General features: G+C 42.4%; 1 pseudogene; it reads right to left on the minus strand.

Moving 5' to 3' along the window:
* Positions 1-1,072: 1,072 nt before the first annotated feature.
* On the minus strand, positions 1,073-8,887 carry LOC121812083 (annotated as a pseudogene).
* Between the last annotated feature and the right edge of the window lie 3,609 nt (positions 8,888-12,496).

Below are 12,496 nucleotides of genomic sequence, written 5' to 3' on the forward strand. Positions count from 1 at the left end.
TGTGTATATATGTATATATTGTACTATTCTTATTCTTAGTTAGTGTATTGTCTGTCTTGTCTTAATGTTAGTTTAAAATGGAGCACTGTAACAAAAAATAATTTCCCCCAGGGATTAATAAAGTATTCTGATTCTGATTCTGATTCTGAATCCCACAGAGGCTGCTGGGTAATGTAGTTGATGCTTACACTGACTTTTCTACCACCGCATTGGTTCAGGTCCTACTTTGCCAGGCAAACTTTTTGTGTTAGTCTCTGTGACCATGTGTCGTCCTCCGCTCGTCTCTTGTGTGGTGCCCCACAGGGCTCAGTTCTCGGCCCCCCTTCTCTTTTCTTTGTATCTGCTCCCTCTTGGTTATATACTGAGAAAACACTGCATTGCATTTCACTTCTGTGCTGGTGATTGTCAGATTTAATGTCCCTCTAAAGAAAAAACACACAGCCTTTACTTCAGTGTCTTGATGACATTATGGTTTGGATGTCTTTTAACTTTTTAAAATTCAGCGACAAAAACCCCCAATGTGTATTTAGATTCCTTGGCCCAGTATAATAAGCCAACTGTCACAAACCTGGGCGTCAAATGGACTGTGATCAGTAACTTCACAGTCAGATTAAGATAGTGGTAAACTCAAGCTTCTTTCAGCTCAGGCAGCTGGCTAAAATAAAGCCAATTCTTTCACGGCAGCACTTTGAGACAGTTATCCCCGCCTTTGTTAGCACTCGGCTGGATTACTGTAATGCACTTCATTGGATTGGATAATACTTGTGTTTTAACAGTGGAGATATAAGTATTTTATTTATTTTTATAAATAATTTATTTATAAAAATAAGTATAAAAAGTAAGTTTGTACTATGTGGTCTGAAAGTACCAGATTCTTTAAGATTATCTTTCAGTGTTGGAGAGCTTGTTGGTGCAATTTAGTGTCAGTAGATGGCAGCAATGTCCCTGTAGAGGCTAAGCCTACGCTTGAAGCCACTGAGGTGGTCGTTAACGGGGGTGATGCGATGTCACTGGTGTGGATGAATTAGGTAAAAAGTCCAATAACTCCAGCAGTACTTATCTTGTCCCTTTTGGTCTTTATTCCCATATCATCTTAACATAACAGCGCAACGGTCACAAACTGTTTGCCTTCTTACAATTAATGACACACCTGACGCCGATTACGTGCGTCTACCTTAAATACCTTTACATGAACAAAACAGAAAAAGGTGACCTCTAGCGACCACATAAGGTATTAACCCAAGAATGGCTCCTACAGTCCCTCTTGATCATCAGAGGGACATTGCTGACACACACACACAAGTAAACTCCCACCCACAAATACCTTAATGTGTCCACATGCCATACCCGTGGTCATTTTTGGTGTTGCTACATTTGTTACAAGAAAAAATCCATGGAGGAGAAACAGTAATGGGTACAGAAAAAAAAATCAAAAGCAACAAAACCAAGTTTCATCTCTGAGTCCACTGCCCAGGCCTCACACATGTGCTTATAGTTAAAGCCATACCAGCTACCATCCATTACTTTAACATACACAGATGTGGCTCTGAGGCATCTGTCATCAGTTTTCTTGGAAACACTTTTAAGTAAATCCATGATATTGTACATAAAGGTGGGCCAAGCATGTGTCCCGTGTGTGATAAACAAAGAAAAACCTTTAAGTGTGTAGAAAGAATAGTTTCATTTCATCATGATAATCATTTTATTTCACAGTGAAACAGAGGGACAGTTGTGCATGTACATGACTCCTGTTTATGATGGCATAAACCGATTAATCAGTTTTCTTCATTTAAGGAATATTTCTTAACCGAGAACTGTAGTCTCCTCATCCAAACTAGAGAAACTTGTGAGTGCATTTGTGTCATCGTTCAAAGATTACTGACCTGGTTACTGGCTTTCACACCTCCAAGCAACCCAAAATGCTGCAGACAGACTCCTAACACGTTCCAGCAAGTGAGCTCACATGATTGCATTTATTGCAAGACTAAAGAATAGGATAAGGGGAAGGCCCACTCCAGCTCCTTTTAGCTGGCTGCTTAAAAAGTTAGAGAAACTGTTGTGAAATATAAGTGCCTATAAACATTTAACTGTTATTTGGTGGGGTGGGGTTTTGTGTATTGTGTATAGCCAGAGCCCACTGCCATATTTTTGAGTTCCCTTCAGGTAGTCTGGCTTCCTCCCTCAGTCCACAGACATACAGTTAGTGGGTTAAATGATGATTGTAAAAGGAGGGTGTAAATGCGAGTGCGAATGGTTTTCTGTCTCTCTGTTTTAGGCCTCGGGCCACCCACATGACCCTGAATTGCACAAATGGAATAAAAATGGATGGTAAGATGGATAATATATGAAACGTTTCAGATCACATAACATCTGCAGATACAGTTGTTTTTCTTTTTTCTTTTTTAACACAGTTTAACCACAAGATATAAAAAAAATCTCAATCTCAATAAAATATAGAAGACTGCTCACACACCCCTATTAAAAGTCATCTTGAACCATGATGGAGACAAAGAAGAGCAGCTGTACATTTTTGCCTCTTCTTGCTTCTCTTTGATGTCGATTTCTCCATGAGTGACATCTTCTGTTCTCACTGCTGAGTCGACTGCAGCTGCATCGCTCTCTGCACAAGAAAACACATAAAGCGAGCATCAGTGCAGGCAGTACAGTCCTACAGATACTGCTGCTGTTACATTAACGATGACATAAAAATCATTCAGATTAATTATGCTCCACCTTTTTGTGCAGGACTCAAATGGCAATAGATGCAAAACTGATGTCAAACTGCTGCAGGTAAAAATCATTACAACTAATAAATGTCTTGTTTATGTTTCTTAAATTCATGTGCTATTTAAATCATAAAATCTTGTTATTATGGTTATTATTTATTAAGTATTTTCTTAAAAGGTCAGACTATGAATAGTAAACACAGCCAAACATCAGGATAGAGAAAACGAAGTAAAAAATCAGTGGCATGAAAGAATAGAAAGGAGAGAAACAACTAAACCTGGTATAGATCCAGAGGGTAAATTCCTAATCATTAAATTATGTATACTTAACAAAAAGCTATGTATTGTTGATATATATGGCCCAAATGTTAATGACACCTTATGTGGTTCTGGGGGTGCTCTGCCTCCGCGCTGGGGCTCTGGCTTGGGTCTGTGGGGGCTTGGTTACTGGTTGGTGTGTTGTCAGGGTTGTGGGTGTGTGCACGCGGGGCCAGCGTACAGGACCTCTGGTGTCCTGTACGCCAGAAATGGGGTCCTCTTTAACTGGCGGGGAAGTTGTCACATCCTTGCAGGAGCTCCAGCGGGTGGGGGAAAGCTATGGTAGAGGTGGAGAATGAACTCAACCTGGGTGTCTGTTGTCTCATGTAGTCTGGGAGATGATTGGATAACGGGGTGGGTGCAGTTTCCTCTGTGGTGGGGTCGGGGGGGCCGCCTCGGGCTCTGTGGGGCTTGGTGGTGCTGCTACTGTTTGCCCCGATCCGAATGGGTCTTAGACTCCATCTCTCTGGGAATATCTCCCCAGGTTTGGGAGGTTATTTCTCCCCCACCACACTCCCTGCCGGTGGCTGATGCCCCTCAGCCATCGGTGCATCTGTAGTTCTCGGTGTCTGGGGCTTGGCGTTCAGGTATGTACCTCCTCACTTCTGGTGGCTGCTTGGTGGGGCCTGGTGCCCGTGGCTCAGTCGGGCCCTTTCCGGGGGGTGGGGGGCCCTCAGACCCTGGGCATCTGGGCTCGGTTTGCTCTGGCACAGCTGGCGTAGCCGGCTGCCGGCAGATCCTGTAGCCTTGTCACCACAGCCCCCTGTGACGATGAGCTCTCATTGTCACTTACTGTTGACCCAGCGTTTTAAGTTTTAGTTTATTTGGATGTTGATGTTTATTTTTAAGTTCTTTAGGCTAGCTAAGTTAATTTGTTCATTAGATTCCCCTTTTGTTTTCTACTCCTGTATTTAGGTTTCCCTTTATGTGTTTCAGGCTGTGTGTCTTATGTTATCCAGTTCCTGTTGTCATGTCTGCTTTCCATTCTGCTTCCTGTTTTATTGTGAGTCCTTATCCTATGTGCAGTGTGTCTAGTTTTGCTTCGCCCTGTTTCGTTAGGTCTGATTTGTCCCAGGTGTGTTCCCACCTGTTCCCCATCCCCTCATTATCCTCCTGTGTGCATTTAGTTTGTGTTTTCTCATTCAGTTTTTGTCAGGTCGTCTGTTGTTCCTTTTCATGTTTCCATGTTGCCAGGATTTCCACATTCAAGGTTTCGTTCTTTGTTTTTTGTGTTCAGCATTCAATTTTGCCAGTTTATTTCCATGTAGTTTCTCCCCAGTGTGCATGTGCCTTTTTGTTTTTGTACCTTTTAATCAGCCATATTAAACAGCTCACCTTTTGTTAATATTCAAGGTTAGTCTCACGTTCTTTCGTGTTTTAAATAAATACTTAAATAACACAGTACGGTGGCACGGTGGTTAGCACTGTTGCCGCACAGCAAGAAGGTCCTGAGTTCAATTCCACCATCAGGCCGGGGTCTTTCTGTGTGGAGTTTGCATATTATCCCTGTGTTTGCGTGGGTTCTCTCTGGGTACTCCGGCTTCCTCCCACCATCCAAAGACATGCAACTTGTGGGGATAGGTTGATTGATTAATCCAAATTGCCACTAGGTGTGAATGAGTGTGAATGGTTGTCTGTCCTTGTGTGTTGGCCCTGCGACAGACTGGCGACCTGTCCAGGGTGTACCCCGCCTTTCGCCCTATGACAACTGGGATAGGCTCCAGCGCCCCCTGCGACCCTAAGAAGGAGAAGCGGAAGCGAATGGATGGATGGATGGACTTAAATAACAGTAAATACTTAGTATTTACTGCACACTGCAGTGTGAGACTGAAGTGCCCTAATAGGGTGATATGGTACTACAAGGTCATTAAGATCAGATGAGGCCTGATTATTTAAGACCTTGTATGTGAGGAGCAGGATTTTGAATTCAATTCTGGATTTAATAGAAAGCCAAAACAGGAGAAATATGCTCTCTCTTTCTAGTCCCTGTCAGGACTCTTGCTGCAGCATTTTGGATTAGCTGAAGGCTTTTCAGGGAATTTTTAGGACATCCTGATAATAATGAATTACAGTCGTCCAGCCTGGAAGTAATAAATGCATGAACTAGTTTTTCAGCGTCACTCTGAGACAGGATATAATTTTAGAGATACCAGAACTAAAGTAGAGATTGTATACTGAGTATATACTTTCACAAGGGTACTGCTGTGAAACATGAAGATGGAGCTGAAACACAAGGCTATATTTGAACTGACTGACCACAGACCTGCTTTCATGAAACCCCCGTAACCATAGAAAAATGCGGCAGGATGTCAGAGAAACTCAAAAAATCATTACATTTCCTCAAGTGAAGTCCACAGTTGAAGGATTTGTGACTAATAAAATTGTGCAGAACTGATTAATAATTTAATGTTTGGCTTAATTGTTTGCGTGTGTATGTGTGGCCTGCAGTAAAATTTGAGCAGCTTATGAGTTTTCATCTGAAGCAGGAAACTGGATGATCACAGAGCTATTAGTTCTGAAAATACTGTTTGCACACAAGGAACAGGACTCACTGCTACAGACTTCTACAAACACAGAACAGCTACCGTGATCTATGGCATGATTGTAGGCTTTAAATAAGCTTTTAAAAATATGTATCACTAAAATTATCCATACTTTTTCTTAACAACTGTAGCAGGAGGACTGGAGCTTATCTCCACTGGCATAGCGTGAAAGGCAGGCTGCACACCAGACAGGTTTCCAGTCTGTCACAGGACTAAAAAACATAACTTAACAATCTATCCAATTTGAAATCATTAGTTAACACCTATCAGGTCTTTAGACTGTGGGAGGAAGAACTCAGCACAGTGAACTGTTTAAACTGCACGTTAGTGTGAGGTGAAGAGTAAAGGTAGTCTTCTTTGCAGTGGAAAGTTTTAAACCTTGTGGTCTGTCACCATGAAAGCAGGTCTGTGATGGTTATTGCCACTTAGAAGAACAACCAGAATGCTTTGCAGTCTGTTACTTCCTCATACAGACCTTTATTTTGTCTCATTGCTGTTTTGGGCCTCCTCTTGAGCCAGAAAACAATCAGAACATTTGATATTGGCACATTCAAGCCCGTGACCTTTGTTCTAATTTCTTCTGAATGCCTATATTGAATATGATAGAAGACATAAAATATATGTTTGATAGCTAAGATTACTTTTGTATTATTATTATTAGTTTAAATATAAAAAGTACCTTTTGGGCAGCATTTGACATGGTGGTTAGCACTGTTGTCTTGGAGCAAGAAGACCCTGTATTTGAATCTACTATCTGTCTGGAGTTTACATGTTCCCTCTGTTTTTGTGTGAGTACTCCTCCAAAAACTTGCACTTAATAGAGTTAGGTTAACTGATGATGTCCAGGGTGTAGCCCACCTACCGGGATACTCTCCAGACCCCCTGCTACTCTAACTGGACAAGCGAATGGATGGATATTAAACAATAAGGAAAACTCCACAGAGCTGCTTTTATCCAAGCTTCATCTTTCCTTTAAATATTGTTAAAATAGAAAAACATACTAGCGTGAGACGTTCATGCAACAAAAAGAGAGTAAGTCTCACCTTTTAGTTTCCTGTCAACATGTCGTTCCACCAAAACAACCAGTAACATCACTAGTAACACAACACAGACTGTTCCAGCTGTCAGCAACACGGGGACAAGTGGAGAGGAACCAGCAGAAGAGGCAGGTGGAGGTGTGGATGTAGGTGGAGGTGTGGTGGTGTGTTTGTCTAAAACAAAGCAAACACAGTCATTAAGTTGTCGTCACATTGTGAATGTTGAAACCTGCAGAAGCACAGACAGCTGAGTGTGTCACCTGTGACAGTGATCCAGCTGGATGGAGACTCTCCATGACCGCTGATGTCACACTTGTAGAGGCCTTCATCAGACCTGGAAACATGCTGGATGGTCATGTGACCTGTAGAGTCTTTCCCAGTGAAGACGCCATCTTTGAAGAAAATGGCTGTGATGTTGGAGGGAGTGGTCTTTGTTTTACAGAGCAGAGTGACGTCATCTCCCTCCATCACAGGGAGGACAGGACTCTGCAGGATCACTGATCCACCTCAACACAGAGACAAACTACAGCATTTCATCCATTTACACACAGCTTCATCAACACTAACTCCACACACTCAGCTTACCAGTGACTGTCAGGTTAACCATGTTACTGATGGGACCCTCTCTGGACTCACACCAGTAAACTCCACTGTCCCATGGAGAGACTGATGTTGGAAGAACCATGGTTTTCCCCCATCTCCACACTGAGTGTCTTGCTTGTGTTTCTCCTCAGAGTCCATCCAGCAGAGCTGTCGTCCTCCTCGCAGCTCAGAGACACAAAGTCTCCTTCAAAGAACTGAGAGCTGCTGGGACTCGCAGTCAGAGACACAAAGCCTCCTTCAAAGAACTGAGAGCTGCTGGGACTCACAGTCAGACGAGCTGTGATGTTACAATTAAACATTTCATTGTTTTGCAAAGTAGTACTTAGACAAAAAAATTTAAATGAGAATTATATTATTTTTTCTGTGGTTAGGGCTGCCAACCTAAACATGCCAGAGTAACAAGCCAACAAACAAATATTTTAAATATTTAAAAGAAAATCACTGACCTTGGTTTGTTGTCCAGCAAAGCATTGAAGTCAGAACTAAAGATAAATGACACTTAGGTTGGTCTGGAAAATAATATAGGGCTGTGGTTTATTTAGCTCATTTTCAGCCCCCGAAAAGTATAACAATCATTAAAAGGTGGAACTGGATGCAGCAAGTTTAGAAAAAAGCCAGAGATAATAATAACTCTGTTTTGAAAGTGAAAGGAAAAGTTTATCTCAGCTTTATTTATAGATCTATATAGATAGGTCCACTCACATTATTGTGCAGTCACGTAAATGTAAAAGGATTAAAGAATGTGTGTTTGAACTGCTGTAGAAAAAAAGACGTCTTCATAGTTTACACGTCCTCTCTGAATACTCCACAGTCAAAACATTTTTTATCATAGTTAGTCTGATTATAATTAGAAATCAGAAACATTGTAACTCTGAGCATGAAGTCATGTGTCCTCTTTAAAGGTAAGTTCATATAATAACTAACTAAACTCTGGCAAGTTCACTGGTTAAAATGGTAAAATGTCCCCTTTAACATGCTGCTTTTAACAGCAGGTTTTTATCTTCTGCTCCATCATTGTTTATCTACAGAACAGAGAGTAAAAGTTCAACATTCAAAAGTAAAAGTTCAACATTCAAAAGAGAGAATTTAGCCACTCACAGAGCAGACATAGTAGAGATGCGTCATCCATTGTCCTCTTGACTGATGTGACCTGTTTTCTCTTCTTGTCATAGAGACACAGTAAACTCCGCCCCCTTCCCCCATATGTTTGTTTTTTTTGCCTATATGAATGACGTGTGTAACAAGTAGATTAAACTAGAAATTCAAAAATGTTGTTTAACAGAAAATAGTAACAATGTTTAGAATATTTTTGCTCTTTGAAAAACATCGACTCGTTTTGAATTTGAATCACTGCACAAACTGAGAACTGTGGAGACCAAGTGACAGTTTTCCCACATATATATCTTTAGATGCTCAAAATATACGAGCCTCCTTTTTAGAAACTGGTCTGTGCCCATAAACCATGTGTGCAGGCTGCTTTCATGTTGTTTTACACCAGTTTTGACCCCACCATCTAAATGATGGAACATTAGACCAGACTATGTTGTTACAATCTTTTGCTCTCTGATGTTAGTGAGTCTGTGTGAATTGTGACCTCAGTTTCCTGTTCTTAGCCGTTGTTACGTCCTTTGTGTAGTGTGCATACCGTGCTCTTCTGCATACCTTAGTTGTAATGAGTAGCTATTTGTGTTGCTATCAACTTATCAACTTAAAGCAGTCTGACCTCTGACCTCTGACATCAACATGGCAGAGAGCTCTTTCTCTCCTTTTCAGACCATTCTCTGTAAACTGTACAGATGGTTTTGTGGGAAAATCCCAGTAAATCAGAAGTTTTTGAAATACTCAGACCAGCCCGTTTGGCATCAACAACAATATCTGACCAAATATCATTTTTGTTCAATAAACAAGTGGATACATGCAACATTACATGAATTGTTATAGATGTAACAACTGTATACAACAATGATAATAAAAAAATAAACTGTACATTGTTACATTGCAGCATTCCTTTGGATTGATGTGGATGTCACTCTGAGATGTATCACTGGCTGAATGTTGTTTCAGACCCAACGTACTCATCCTGGATAGCAGCACTCCCCCAGCAGGACAGTTTACCACATTACACCAGAAAACATCACTCATCGTGACACTGGCTCCAATATGCATGGGGCCTCATTACTGCAATACTCTAATACTACATTAAAAAACCCAATGATTAGCGATAATTATATTGAAAAACACATTTTATTGTCCCCTCCACGAATCACTACCTTAACGTGGTGGAGGGGTTTGTGTGTCCCAGGGATCCCAGGGGCTATGTTTTCTGGGGGCTTTGCTCCCTGGTAGGGTCTCCCATGGCAAATTGGTCCTGGGTGAGGGACCAGACAAAGAGCGATTCAGAAGACCCTCATGAAAAGACCATCGAGGGAACAGTTCACTCTGCCCAGGATAGGGTTACCCGCCCTGGAGCAAGGCCCGGGGAGGGTGCCCGAGGGCAGGCGTCTGGTGGCCGGGTCTTAGTCCATGGGGCCCAGGCAGGCACAGCCGGAAAAAGGGACATGGGCCCATCTTCCTGAAGGCCCACCACCCGCAGGAGGCACCGCAGGGGTCAGGTGCAATGTGAGCCGGGCAGCAGCCAGGAGTGGCTCGTGGGGACTCAGAGAGTCACAACTCTTCCACATCGAAAGAAGCCAGTTGAGTTGAGGTGCTTCCTGGGTAAGGTTTTCCGGGCACGTCCCACCGGGAGGAGGCCCCAGGGCAGACCCAGGACACTGGAGAGATTATATCTCTCGGTTGGCCTGGGAACGCCTTGGTGTTCCCCCAGATAAGCTGGAGGAGGTGGCTGGGGAGAGGGACGCCAGGGCTTCTCTGCTTGGGCTGCTGCCCTCGCGACCCGGCCCTGGATAAAGTGGAAGAAAATGGATTGATGGACATCTTATTGTTTGAGATGATTAAGTAATTTAAATTTAAATATGAAAAGCTGTTTTTCACTATGTGATCTGATTGCAAACACAGGATTGCTGGGCAGGACTCAAATGCAGGACGCGGAGCTGTGCGAGGAGAAAAGGGTTTATTTACAGCACCGGGTGAGATATGTTCATACAGTGAATGTGGCGAGTAGGTTCCAGGGATTTGGAGAAAAGGTCCAGGGCAGACAGGCGGAGGTCCAGGAAGTTCTATACAAAGTAGATGGAGAACAACGATTAGGAAGTGAACCAGGCAACACAGGGAAGATACATCAGAAAGAGCCTGGGCTGCACTTTTTGAAGTAAGTACAACGATCCAGCCTGAAACAATCAGCAGAGATGTGCAGCAGGTGAGTGGAGTCCAGGATGGCACAGATACCCAGACGACGCCGTTGTGGTCATTCATTTACAGGTTACAGAGATTTCCATCCAGACAAAAAGCATCTTAACTGATAGCTGGGAGAGAGAAAAGGAAAGGAGGAGTTGTTTTGGGTGGGATAGTGAGATTACCAACCGTTTTTATACCTCCGACTCATCTCTGCAGATATCGAGGACGGACATTCAGCAAAATACAGCCTTGCAACAATAACATAAAGACAACTGTAATGTCTGAGAGCATGGGGCAAAACAGAACCACAGGTCCTCACTGACTGGACAAGCACACACACTCATTTATATCATTTCTCAATAACTACTTCCAGTTGGACCAGCTTCTACATATATCACACAGACACATGTTACAGCATGAGTGCATGTTTTTAACATATAAGTGTAACAATATTTGAATCCTTTAATCACCCATCAGATCTTCATTTCTGGATCATCCATTCAACCAAGTCATTGACAGCACTGCTCTGATACAAAGTCATAGTAGTATATGCACCCTGCTCTCTGCCTTCCTTCCTATTTTAAAACAGTTTGTTTTCTTGTCCACAGTTAAAGTGTTTCAGGAAATTGCGTCTATTTTAATCAGTGAAGTGTAAAATAGCTGAGCTGAGGTAATAGACTGACTTTTCATCTGAATCATTACTGACTGAAATTAAGGTCCTAATACTGAATAAAAGATTAAAAAACAATGAACCCGTGTAATAATACTGACAATAGAATAAAGTCAATTCAAAGTTGCTCTGTTATCACTTATTGGTAGTGATTGTTTGGCCACATGACAGCAGTATTTATTTTTTTATTTAAAAAAGAAACCCAACAATCTTCACCCTCCAGGGCCAGTTTAGTATTACCAATTAATCAAACTCCATGCAGGTCTTTGGACTGTTTGAAGAAACCCTGAGAAACAACCCAGTGAGAACCACCACAGACACGGAGAGAACATGCAGACTCCTCACAGAAAGGGATAAAACAGCAGGTGGATTCAAATCCTGGAACCAGAATAAACCAGGAAATAAATGAATGTGTGTTCTTCGTCTTTCAGAGGTGGATTGTTTTTGATTTCCTGATTTTGAACCTGTACGATGGTGGTAGGTGGTACAGCCCGTCACCTACTAACCTGGAGGTTGGTGGTTTGATCCCCGTCCGCTCCATCAGAGTATGAATGTTAGATAGGAATCTCTTACATGGAGAAAGAACCTAGAGAAAATATGCTTGGGTGAAAGAGGCAAATTCGAGTACTCAGAGTACAATAAGAACTGGTCCATTTCCCATTTACACACCAAACTGTCACCCAGGTTACAATCAGAGCAGCCCCTTCCTCCAGAGGATGTTTTGATGGCCAACCCTCATTTGTGAAGTCCATCAGTATGTTTCTGCCTGTTCAGTCTGTGCCCAGACCAAGTCATTGACCTCACCACCTGCTGGTTTACTGGTCCAGACAGCTGCGGTCTGCGGTCCTACATCATGGTAGATTTCCTCACTAGCATCCAGGTAAAGCCTCCATACTAACTATTGCAAACTGTTTTTCCAAGGCTGTGTATTTTGTTTCTCTCCCTAAGCTTCCTTCAGCCTTAGAGACCTCTCAGCTTTTCACAGATCACGTCTTCATGTTACACATGACAGAATCTCCACAAAAACTTTCCTTTGCTTCCTGCGAACTCACAAGAAGTAAAGAAAGCAGCAGCACTTCTGTAAAGCAGCTCAGACAAGCAGCATCAGGAGATTCTCCAGCTATAACCTAATGCACGGAGGGGAGGCTTATGTGACAGCAAGGGAAGTCAGGTGACCGGAAGCTGCAACATGCTCAGACAACACCTACTACTTACATATGACCAACTAATGTGATTGGCCAGTAATTAGCAGTGAAATATTAAATAAAATATTCATTCTGTTAGAGTCTGACACACAAAGTAAAC

This window comes from Haplochromis burtoni, unplaced genomic scaffold (assembly GCF_018398535.1).
Source record: "Haplochromis burtoni strain Fernald_Lab_line unplaced genomic scaffold, NCSU_Asbu1 Contig_428, whole genome shotgun sequence".
Classification (NCBI taxonomy): domain Eukaryota; kingdom Metazoa; phylum Chordata; class Actinopteri; order Cichliformes; family Cichlidae; genus Haplochromis; species Haplochromis burtoni.